The 12,163-nt window shown below is 37.1% G+C and overlaps 1 protein-coding gene across 1 annotated transcript in view; it reads left to right on the forward strand.

Annotated features, from left to right (window-relative positions):
- The window catches only part of SSR1 (signal sequence receptor subunit 1), a 52,781-nt gene extending 46,531 nt beyond the window's left edge, over positions 1–6,250 (forward strand). The window contains exon 10 of the mRNA XM_051970729.1: positions 362–6,250. The gene's annotated coding sequence lies outside the window, so the exon portion shown is untranslated. The remainder of the gene's footprint in view (positions 1–361) is intronic.
- The last annotated feature ends 5,913 nt before the right edge of the window (positions 6,251–12,163 follow it).

A 12,163-nucleotide genomic window follows, 5' to 3' on the forward strand; every position in this document is an offset into this window, starting at 1 on the left:
TTCTGATAATTAATCCTTTTGGCGGAGTGAAAGTAGTTGATGCTAATAGCTCAAATGAAGTTGGAAAACTTTGCCTTTCATTGTTCTCAATATGTGCTTCAGAACATTACATCCCAACCAGATAGTCTTTTCAGGAAGTCCTGAGATTTTTCTGCCATAGGAGGAGATTTATATGGGCAATGTTTTGTGTGAAATATTTTATTTTTAAAAACTCTCATAAATGAATCATACACACCAAGCCTCTAAGTCTTATATTACCCTTTCCCAACAGCATGTATTGCACATACTGGCAGGAAAATGATTGATTTCTTATAGTTTCTTTAAAGCTTTTGATACAGCACTCTTTCCTTTGTTTTTTCAGACTCACAAGGAGGAGATGCACTGATGTAATCAGACCTCTCCTGCAACTGTACCACCTTAAGGGATCCAGGTGTGAGGGCAATTCTCTCCAGGTGACCTTGCTACAAGTAGAGATAGACAGTGGTTGGGATGACCAGAGGAATGAATATTCTTTTCTCCTCTGTTCTGCTATTCCATGAACTTACTGCAGTGGTACCAACATGATCACCCGTCTGGGATGATCATCCCTAGGGAATTCCTCTATAACTCACAGTCTGTGGTTTATGAAGAATAGTCATCGTACCTTGTTTACAGATGGAGGTGTCTCAGCTACACACTTCGCCTTGGCAGCCAGCAAGCAGAGTGGTGGTCACTGTCAGATAGTACTTTATGGTTTCACCATATTAGTTTATGGTTTGTGTAACATAACTTGTAGGTTCATTAAGTCCTATTGTTTCTTAACTCATTTACAGCCCTCAGGGAGACAAATGGCCCCTTACCAAGCTGGCCCATTCATATTGGTGGTTGCAACATGAACCTTAGCAAGAAACCAGTTCCATCCTGGAAAATATTCAAGAACTTATGTCTTAGGAGGTTAGTCAATTTAAACAGTAACTTATGTGGAGAAAGAATGTAAGCACTAAGTTGAGTAATATTTCATGCAATGTACATTATGATGTACTGTCAAAATAAGAGTGGGTGGCTTCAGGATTGGGTTCTTACCTTATGACTCTTCTCCTGAGGTCCACTGTTGGGATGTTCTGAAACTACTCTGCTGTTCTCTTCAGCTAACGTTGCTACATGTAGAGAAAAAGAACAATTCATGGGATGACCAGAATCCTCTTCTCTGATCTGCTATTAGATAAATACCCTTGGGAGCATCCAGCCACCACCCTAAGGAAAACACCCCACACAGGTAATCCTTAGAGACAAGAGACAAAGAATTTAGGTTGGACTATCTCACTTTCTTTATCCACCTCCTCTAAAACTCTTGTGGATCTGCCGGCTTCTCCAATCTTTCCAGTGACGCAGATCACAGTCCTGCTCATCCTATGCAACACTCCTCCACATTCCACTGAAAATCTGCCACAAGCAAGCCCACTGCACATGCTAGGAGCTTCCCCTAAAGTCTCATCACTGAGGGGATACTAGTCGAGTATCTGAGCTGTCCAGAGTTAGCCCTGCCGTCTCCACATGCTCAGTCCACCTTCTCTTCAGTCAATTTACTGATGGCCTCCTTTTTGCTCCTTCCCCTCTACATCCTGACTGTTTCAAAGTGGCTCATGTGAAGGGAGATATTTAGTGTTACCTTATTTATCTTCAACTAATTTAAAGGGGAGAGGGCCTGACGACTCACCATTCTGCCAGAATTCATTTACATGGACTAAAATTTCCACCAAAGCAAGCTAGGTAGAGTACTGTGAATTTGGGCCATTTGTCAGAGTTCTTAGTGACAGTGAGCCACTGCTGCTCTTCCTCCTGAACAAAAAGAAAAAGAAAAAACAATAGGTTTCCTCATGGGCCATTTGGTAAAATGCCAAATTCTCTTGAGATCAGTACAATCATGCCAACATTTTAGGCACAAAGTCACTACCTGTATCTTAAAGGTTAAGAGACTATAGGATCTAAGAACAGTAATTTCATACCTTCATAAACCCTCATCTCTTTTAAATGGGAGAAAATGAGTTGTATTTCTGGTCAAAAACTTTTATTTTACATCTATATTGTACACATTAAATGTTGCCCATTGCCACTTTATCTTCTAAATCTTTTTTTTTTCCATTTCAACAATATCTAAAAAAGAAAAAAGGTGATCTTTTTGTTATCCCATTGCCCACAACACCTTAGTACTGTCCCATATATTATAGTCTTCATCCTCAGAAATCACTTCAAAATAAAGATAAAATAACTTTTTGACCTTTATGTGACTACTCTAAAAAAATTTGAATGTCTATGATAGCAGTTAGTTTTTACTATATTTACAAATATTATTATCCTTTTATTTTTCTTTTCTGGTTTGGATCCATAATCTCATCTGTAGAGGAGCACCTTCTACCAATGCACATCAGAGATGCCTCTGAAGTTTAATAATATTCGTTGTCTAGAATATTTAGAAGCAGGTAGGTGGCTCAGTGAATAGGGCACTTGAGTCAGAGTCAGGAAGATTTGAATTCAAATATAGCCTCAGACAGTTATGTGAATCTGGACAAATCACTTACTTGCTATCTACCTCAGTTTCCCCCCACTGTAAAATGGGGACTGTAACAGTACTTGCAAGGTTGTTGTGAGAATCAAAATGAGGTAAAAGAGGTCTCTCCTCAAGACCACTTAAATCAAAGGAAAAAAATAATCCCTGTAACAAAGAGGCATTTTCAAACAAAATAGATTTCTGAATCAGCTCTGTGCCAAAATATATATCTCAAACTGTATTCTGAGTCTTTGTGAAGAGATGGTCAGGTAGCCTGCTTCATCATGAATCTTTCAGCATATAATGTCTTAGTACAGTAATTATAACAGTATGTTTGTTCCCTTCCCCTAAGTGACTTGCTCAGGGTCATTTAGTCAGTATGGAGAGAGGCATTTTTGAACCTAGCCCTTCTAGACTCCAAGACCAATCCTTTACCTACTCTGCCATCATGTCCCAGCATCCTGTGCGGAATAACAATAAGGGAACACTTACAAAGTGTTTTTTTACAAAGCATTTTACCAAGGACTATTTTGTTCTCAAGTAACCAAGAAGCTTCCAAGCAGGTCAAAGTGTTTGGCAGTAAAAAAAATTTTTTTTACCTCTTTCAAGTACACACCAGGAGGATGGTGAAAAACCTAATTTTACGGATGGAGAAAGGAGGCCCAAAGTTGAAAAGACTTGCATAAGACCATCGCACAAATCAATATTATAACCAAAAAGATAACACAGCTTCTGGAGGAACAATCGCCTTTTAAGAATCAGGCAGAAACCTTGAGTATAAGCTAATGATAGATTGGCTCTTTAGCAATTCTAGCAAGAAGGCTCCTGTCATGAGAACTCCAGGCTAAAAGGATCATTGCCAGAGGGCTAGCTGGCAAGGACTCAGTTCTAGGTCACAGCAACTTAAAAAAGCAGGTTACTCAATCATTGTCTTCTGCATCAATACCAACACTGCATCCTTCAAATAATGAAATATATGTTTTACAGACATTATCCCTTTACTTAATGTTATCTTTTTTAATGAACAAAAGCCCATTTTCTCTCCTCAAGATCACTTAAAGAAAAAAAAAATCCCTGTAACAGAGAGGCATTTTCAAACAAAAACAGATTTCTGAATCAGCTATGTGCCAAAATATATGTCTCAATCTGTATCCTGAGTCTTTGTGAAGAGATGGGTAGGTAGCCTACTTCTTCATGAATCTTTTAGCATATAATGTCTCCTGTTCTTTACACAATCTTGTGAGGTAGAGTAGTGCTAGTATTATTATCCCAGTTTTTCAGGAAAGAAAATTAATTCAGAGAGTTTCAGTGACTTACTCAAAATCACATGGAGAAAAACACAACCAGGATGTCAATCCAGATCTCCTAAATGAAAATCTAGTCTTTTTCCTATCACAGGTTGAAGGAGATAAAAACAAAACAAACCTCAACAATAAGTCATGGTAAGAAAACACTTTGTCAAGTGCTTTGCTCAAACCAATCTTTGGTACAGGGAAGACTATAAACATTTTTATTATAGGTTCAAAGAGACAAAGCAACATAGCAAAGATAAATCTGCTAGTCAATCCCCATCCTCACCCCACCCCCACAATGGGTGATGAAAGTGACTGCCACTGAGAAGAGTGAAGAGAGACAGATCCACTGAGAACTAGTTAGGGGGGTTGAGAATCTAGGGGGAAGACTGGTATCTAGCTTGGGAACAGTCCTGTGTACTAGGAAAAACAAGTGGGCAGAAACCTGTTACTGTTTCCATAAGGATGAAATGCACTGGGACACTGTCAAAATTAATTTTAATTCCATAGAAAAGGCTTAAACAATTATGAAAGAACAGAGTTTCAGAAATGACTCTTGGGCCTTTTTGGATACCAGGTTTTACAAAATGTAATAGAGATAAAGGACTCCCAATCAATGCAAGGTGACACCCCTTCTGATGGCCTTAGAGAACTGCTAGGAATTGGGAGGCTAAGTGACTTGTATAGGGTCACTCCATCAGTATTTGTAACAGGCTGATTCCCAGCCTTAGAGTTCTCAGAAAAGTCTAGCTGCTATTCCATACTGCCTCCTCAGGCTTTGCAGTAATAGGTAGTTAAATACAAAAAAGAATTTGTTGATTAACTTGTGACATGATATGGCCAAGTCTGTCATCAGTTTTAAGTTCCCAATCTGCCTTTGACTATATTCTCCCCTTCTTTTATGAACAGTACTCAGTTCTCCAATGATGGCACCAATATTGTTTACCCAGAAAGTCAAATGAGCACACCGGAATTGCTGCAAACAGTAGCAAGTATAAGATGTCTGTTCAAGTGCTTGGAATAAATCATAAGAGAAGCATAATCTCCCAAATTTAGCCTGTCCTTAAGGAAAAGGATAATATATCAAATATACATAGTGCTCTATGTTGTTGTTTTTTAATACTACACATAGGATTAAAGTATCTGGCAGAGGCACTTATAAATCTTACACATAGATTTACAGAAGGGAATTTAGAAGCTATCTAGTCCAAATCCTTTATTTTACAGGTGAGGAAACTGAGCTCAGGAAGGTTGAGTGGTTTGTCCAATGTCACACAGGTACTCAGAGGATTTGACCTCAGATCTTGTGGCTGTAAGCTCACTTTCTACAATTCCATGAACTGCAAATACCTTTGATTCTCACAATAATCCTGTGAGGTAGGTACCATAGCTGCTAGTATTTCCATTTTATAGATGAGGAAAATAAAACTAAGAGAACATAATTTTTCCTCTAGCCACGAAACTACTTTGGGAAGTATACTCCCAGGGGTCCTCAAACTACGGCCTGTGGGCCAGATGCAGCAGCTGAGGACAATTATCCCCCTCACCCAGGGCTATGAAGTTTATTTAAAGGCCCACAAAACAAAGTTTTTGTTTTTACTATAGTTCGGCTCTCCAACAATCTGAGGGACAGTGAACTGGCCCCCTATTTAAAAAGTTTGAGGACCCCTGTAACTAAACCATATGCCATTCTTACAAGAAGGACTGAAAATTCATATCCCATTGAATTTCACAAAAAAATACTCTCAACAAATTGGAACTTCTGAAAGCTATTTGTGATTTCTTAGCAGGACTTCTCACTGCCTTAAGATTATAAATATAATCTCGAACTTCTTTCTGATATCAGAAAAGATTCGATACATTAAGATTTCTTGGGGTCAGCATCACCCCCATCTCTTCCCAAAATATCTGTGCTTTCCTATGAACAAAGCTCCTCCAAACAGCAGATCATGCTAAGATGAGAAAAAAAAGTGTATAGCTTGGGAAAACTTTCAACAAGCAGTCACTGAATGTCAGAACTGGCTTGATTATTAATGTTGTTCTGATATACAGTTCCCTTTGCAAAGGGCAAAGGGAAAGTGAAGAGGGAGCAGCACCAAATATAGAGACAGAAAGTCAGGTGTGTCTGTCACAGTAAATGCATGCAAACCCCAAGCCCTTCTAAGATTACTTTCTGTGAGGCAATACCAGAAGTCAACAAAAGAGGGACTCAGCTGCAAGTTAGAATAAATACTTCCAGCCCAAGCTTCCTACCCACCAGCCGCCTTCCTCTGTCCCCAAAGATCTCTACAAAATTACACATGGCTTTTTTTTTTTTCTGTTGTCTAAAAACAAACAGGACACTTAACCCTAGTTGTCTTAATCTCACATTTGCATAGTATACAGACTTATTTGGGATCCAAATTAATAAATGGCATAAAAGTACTCTGGATTGGGTTGTAAAGTTGTGAATTTAATTCTGGTGATTGTTCCTTTTCCTCCCTGAATATTTGATCATCTCTAAAGTGCATCTCTATTTAAATCCTACAAATGATTCTGACCGGATAAATTTCAGTATCATTTTATTACATTCTCTCCTTCCTAACCACTTTCCCAATCATGTTATTTTACTTCCTTTCATTCCTTTTTAGTCCAAATGACCTGTTAGTTGTTTTTCCTATGTGACGTTCTATCTTTCATATCCTGCCTGTGCATTATCTGCAGTAGACTCCTTCCTTAGCCTTATAAAAGCCCTGACTTTCTTCAAAGCCAAAATCAGGTTTCCCCTTGTACTCAGGCCCTTGCTGTCCCAGATAGGCAATTTGCAAATCAATTTAAATCCTGATGTGTTTAGACTAATAAAAGGTTAATAATATATTGCAAGTGCTTTCCTCTCCTCTGGAGAACCTGGTTCTTTAACATTTTCTCTATTGACTGAGTTTAGCAGGAGTGGAATAAAAGGTTCAGGGAATTAAATATTTACCAGAATGAAGACCTGCTGACTGGATGCTAATAATGATAATGATTGCCATTTACACACACATAGATCCTTAAGATTTCAAAAGGGCTTTAAATTCAGTATCTTATTTAAGCTTCACAAAAAAAAAAAAAAAATAGACACACACACACATAATTATCTTTATACAGGTTACTTCCCAGTAAAATGCAAGCTCTCTGAGGGCAGAGGCTGTTTAATTTTTATCTTTGAGTTCCACACTAGCATGTAATATCTAACATAGCACTTATAAAATGTTTGTTAAATCATATGTGAAATGAGTTCCCAGATTTCCAAGTTACTGTGAGTAGCATTCGCTGATGTTTATTGTCAGTTCTCTCATGTACTAAAAAAAAAAAAAAAATCCTAAAAACTCATACCCTGGTACCTCGGAGCACAGCCAAATGAGAGTTTAATGAAAAACCCTCAGTAAAGTTAAAGCATTATTTACCATGAAAGTGGGATGCGCATTGTGAAGCTAACTTGAAATCTTTACTTGAATGTGGGCAATTCTAATTTGCTCTGTATGAAAGTGAAAATAGACACCAGTTGAACCCCATAAAGGAAGAGCAGATCGATCATTGTGCCATCTCTATCAACTCAGGATCAGAGAATTCTAGAATGGAAATGATTTTGGGGTGGTGAATCCATTCTCCCCACTTGACAGAGGAGGAAATTTCAGGCCCAGAAAAAACATGACTTGCCATATCGTTTACCAATGTTAAATGAACAATCATGTTAAAAAAACAAAACTCCTGCTTAGGGAATCCTTAATTCCAAGATAACCTTGTGGCTTTATTATCAACTAACAAATGTTGATCAAGTGTTTATTATGTGTTTGTACAGCATACCAAGCAATGTTCCCAGCCCTCTTGGAGTTTAAAATTCAATTGGAGAGACAAGACATAAACATATAAAAATATAAAACTAAAGTTCTCCCCTAGCACTTTATCACAGGATTGAGCTAAACCTGGGCTCTTAAGTGGTATGCCAATAGAGCATCACACTAAAAAGGCTTCACATATAGACTGTTTCCCTTTGTGTGTGCATAGGATCTCTTACACATGTGCACACAACTTAGAGCCAGGTTAAAGTGAAAAGAAAGACTTGTCACCAGAAAGTTAGGCACAAATAATAAATTTTGTTAGTCATGACAACTCAAAGCTTTTAAAATGTGAAGAGGTGGGTCTGTCGGTAGAAAAAGTACAGATTCTTAAAGTAGATGTAATTAAGTATTGAATGGTGGATACAAATAATTCATGCTATAATAATACCATAGAATTAGAACATTGGAATCAGGTAAGTTTGGAGAGCATCTGGTCCAATCTCCCATTTTACAGATGAAGAAATTGTGGACCCTAGAAGGAAAGAACACTGAACTGAAAAGATTGAGGGGTTTCATGGATTTGAGACCTGAATTATGTTGAAGGATGAGATGGTCAAGGAAGAAATTCAAGAGCATTTCAATGATACATGCAAAGATTCAGAGACAGAAATCCATGTGGGAAATTCTCAAGTCTAACTGAAATAAACCATCTGTGTGGTAGAGTTAAAAAAGTAAACTGGGATTAAGGAATTTGAATTTTATTTAAAGAAAGTTATTGAAGGTGTTTTAGTGAAAGAGAGAAACAATGAAATAAGATCATTCAGATGGTAGTGTGTAGGATGAAATTACAGGTTAATAAGACTCTCCCTATTGGCCAAAATTGGGATTTATCTCCAGAACTATTATTGGGCTTCAAAGTGTTAGTTTAAATGTGAACATCTATCCATAAATATCTAATTCAAAAAACCAAAGCTGAGTACAGAGTTATAAGAAACTGCAATGACTTACACCAAATGTATAGTGTTTTTATTTTGCCACAAGTGAGTGATTGTTATTTGTTTCAAGAGTAGGGTGATCTTCCTAAAGAAAGTGTATGGTTTCCTTCTACCCCTAGTTAATGGAAGCAAGAATGAAGTTTCGATGGAGAGGAGAAAGATAGTGGAAGAGATATTTCACAGAAAATAAAAGGGATTAGCAATACAATTAAAACTTGGTAATGCATTTGAGGCTTTTTTTCTTTTAAAAACTTTAATGTATTTTTCCAATTACATGTAAAAATAATTTTTAAAATTTGTTTTTAAAATTTTGTGTTTCAAATTTTCTCCATTCCTTCCCTGAGAAGGCAAGCAATTTGCCATAGGCTATACATATATCATCATGAAAACATATTCCTAACTTTGTCCTATTGTGAAAGAAAACACAGACCTCCCTCCCCAAAAAAACCCTAACACCAATAATAAAATACCAAGAAAATAAAGTTTTTTAAAGTATGTTTTGATTTGCATTCATGTGTCATACGTTCTTTCTCGTGAGGTGGATAGCATTTTTGATCCCAAGTTTTTCAGAATTGTTTTGGGTCATTGCATTGCGAAGAATAGCTAAATCATTCACAGTTGGTCATTGTACAATATTGCTGTTACTATGTACAGTGTTCTCCTAGTTCTGCTCACTTCACTTTGCGTCGGTTCATATAAGTTTTCCCAGGTTATTCCAAAACCCTTCTGCTCATCAATTCTTTAGCACAATAGTATCCTATTACAATAATATACCATGACTTTTTCAGCCATTCCTCAATTAATGGGCATTTTTTTCAATTTATAATTCTCTGCCACCACAAAAAGCGCTGCTATAAATTTTTCATACAAACAGGTTTTTTCTTCTTTTAAAAAAATCTCTTTGAGATACATATCTAGAAGTGGATATGCACAGTTTTATAACTCTTTGGTATAGTTCTGTTATATAATTACAGAATGGCTGAATAAGTTATGATACATAAATGTTATGGAATATTATTGCTCTGTAAGAAATAACCAGCAGTATGATTTTAGAGAGGCCTGGAGAGACTTACATGAACTGATGCTGTTTGAAATGAGCAGAACCAGGAGATCATTATACACAGCAACAAGATGATTATGTGATAATCTATTGTGATGGACATGGATCTTTTCAACAATGATGTGATTCAAGGCAATTCTGATAGATTTGTGAGGGAAAGAGCTTTGTGAATCCAGAGAGAGAACTGTGGGGACTGAATGTAGTTCACAACATAATATTTTCACCTTTTTTGTTGTTTGCTTGCTTTTTGTTTTCTTTCTCATTTTTTTCCTTTTTGATCTGTTTTTTCTTGTGTAGCAAGATAACTATAAATATGTATAGAACAATTGCACATGCTTAACATATATTGGATTATTTGCTGTCTAATGGAGGAGATGGGGGGAAAGGAGGGGAAAATTTGGAACACAAGGTTTTGCAAGGATGAATGTGGAAAACTATCTTCGTGTGTATTTTGAAAATAAAAAGCTATAATTTAAAAATAAAATAAAATAAAATAAATTTGCAACAGTGGCAGCAATCTCCAGACCTCTCAGTCCATAGAGGCCAAGGACAACTCGGCAGGAAATGTTTGGCATACTAGGGTGTGAGGGGAGTCCCAGTCCAGGATCAGGCTATGGGAGCCACTGAATCAAGAGCAGTGATAGAGGCAGTTTCCAGAGATCTCAGCACACAGTAATGGGGGAACCAGAACAGCTCATCAGAGGGAGATTTTAGGGCCTCCTTGCTGGCACTATAGCAGGACTCTGTTGGTTTACTGATACCCAGATCTGGACAGTAGTGTTGACTAACAGTACATGTCCCTAGAAGAATCTCTGAAAACAGCTGCACAAAATCCCTAAAGCTTGAGACATTGTATCTTCTACCCTGGAAATAAAATCCTATTTTAACAAAGAGTTAAAAACCAAGTAATAGGCTGGGAAAATAAGCACACACACACACAACACACACACACACACACACACACACACACACAGAGAAAAAGATTTTGATCATAGAAAGTTATGGTGACAAGGAAGCTCAAACTACATCCTCAGAAGATAACAAAGTCAAAGCTTCTATATCCAAAGCCTCCAAGAAAAATAACTGGGCTTAGGCCAGGGAAGAGCTCAAAAAGAACTTTGAAAATTAAGTTAGAAAGATGAAGGAAAATTTGAGAAGAGAAATGAGAGTGGTGCAAAAGGAAATACAAAAAAATTAATGAGAAGAATTCCTTAAAAATTAAGATTGGCCAAATGGGATAGGTGGTACAAAAGCTTACTGAGGAAAATAATCATCCCTCTGTATCCTGTCCTCATCAGATCTCCTTTGAAATATATGTGTTCAGTTCTGGGGACCTTAGTTTAAGGGCATTTAATCAGAGGGTAATCAGAATGATTAAGAATCTTGAATACATGTTATATGACATTAATCCATATTTGGCTCTCTTCTCTGTTGCTATGGGGTCAAGATTCCAGCTGGTTGAAAAAAAAGTAGGGCATGTTTAGCCTGGGAGAAAAGAATCAGGGAAATAGGGTAGCTAATGACCATGTGGAAGAAGAATTAGATTTGTTTTATTTAGTCTCACAAGGAAGAAACAGTTATGGAAGTGACAGAGTTAAATTTAGACTGGATATCTACACTTCTGAGGTGGGAAGTTTTTCCTTCTTGGAATTTTTCAGCAGAGGATGGATGACCACTTAATAGGTGTGTTTTGGGATTTCTTCTGTGTAAGAGCTGGACTGCTTCACTGCCAAGTTCCCTTCCAAAATCTAATTCTGTAATGATAATAAATAGCACTTATGTAGCACTTTAAAATTTACAAAATACTAAATGTTTCTTTCTAGTTATACCACCTCCCACGCTTAGAATTTGTAGTTTGTTCCCAGAGAAGATTCCTGGGGTTTTATTCCTTGGGTCAAAGGGTTCTTTGTAGGTCCACACTTCTAAAACTTTGGTTTTCAAGCCTCCACTAGTATCCACACTTAAAAAAAAAAAACAATTTTATTAAAGCTTTTTATTTTCAAAACATATGCATTGATATTTTCAACATTTACCCTCGCAAAATCTTGTGTTCCAATTTTTTCCATCCCTTTTCTCTACCTTTTCCCCTAGATGGCAAAAAATCCAATATATGTTCACCATGTGCAATTCTTTCACATATTTTCACAAATATCATCCTGTACAAGAAAAATCAGATCAAAAAGGAAAAATGAGAAAGAAAACAAAATGCAAGTAAACAACAAAATGAATGAAAATGCTATGTTGTGATCCATATTCAGTCCCCACAGTCCTCTCTCTGGGTGCAGATGGCTCTCTCCATCACAAGTCTATTGGAACTGGACTGAATCACATCATTGCTGAAAAGATCCATGTGCATCATAGTACATCATCACATAATCATCTTGTTGCCATGTACAGTGTTCTCCTGGTTATTCTCACTTCACTCAGTATCAGTTCATGTAAGCCTCTTCAGGCCTTTCTAAAATCATCCTGCTGGTCATTTCTTACAG

The sequence above is a fragment of the Antechinus flavipes genome, chromosome 1 (genome assembly GCF_016432865.1).
Source record: "Antechinus flavipes isolate AdamAnt ecotype Samford, QLD, Australia chromosome 1, AdamAnt_v2, whole genome shotgun sequence".
Taxonomy (NCBI): domain Eukaryota; kingdom Metazoa; phylum Chordata; class Mammalia; order Dasyuromorphia; family Dasyuridae; genus Antechinus; species Antechinus flavipes.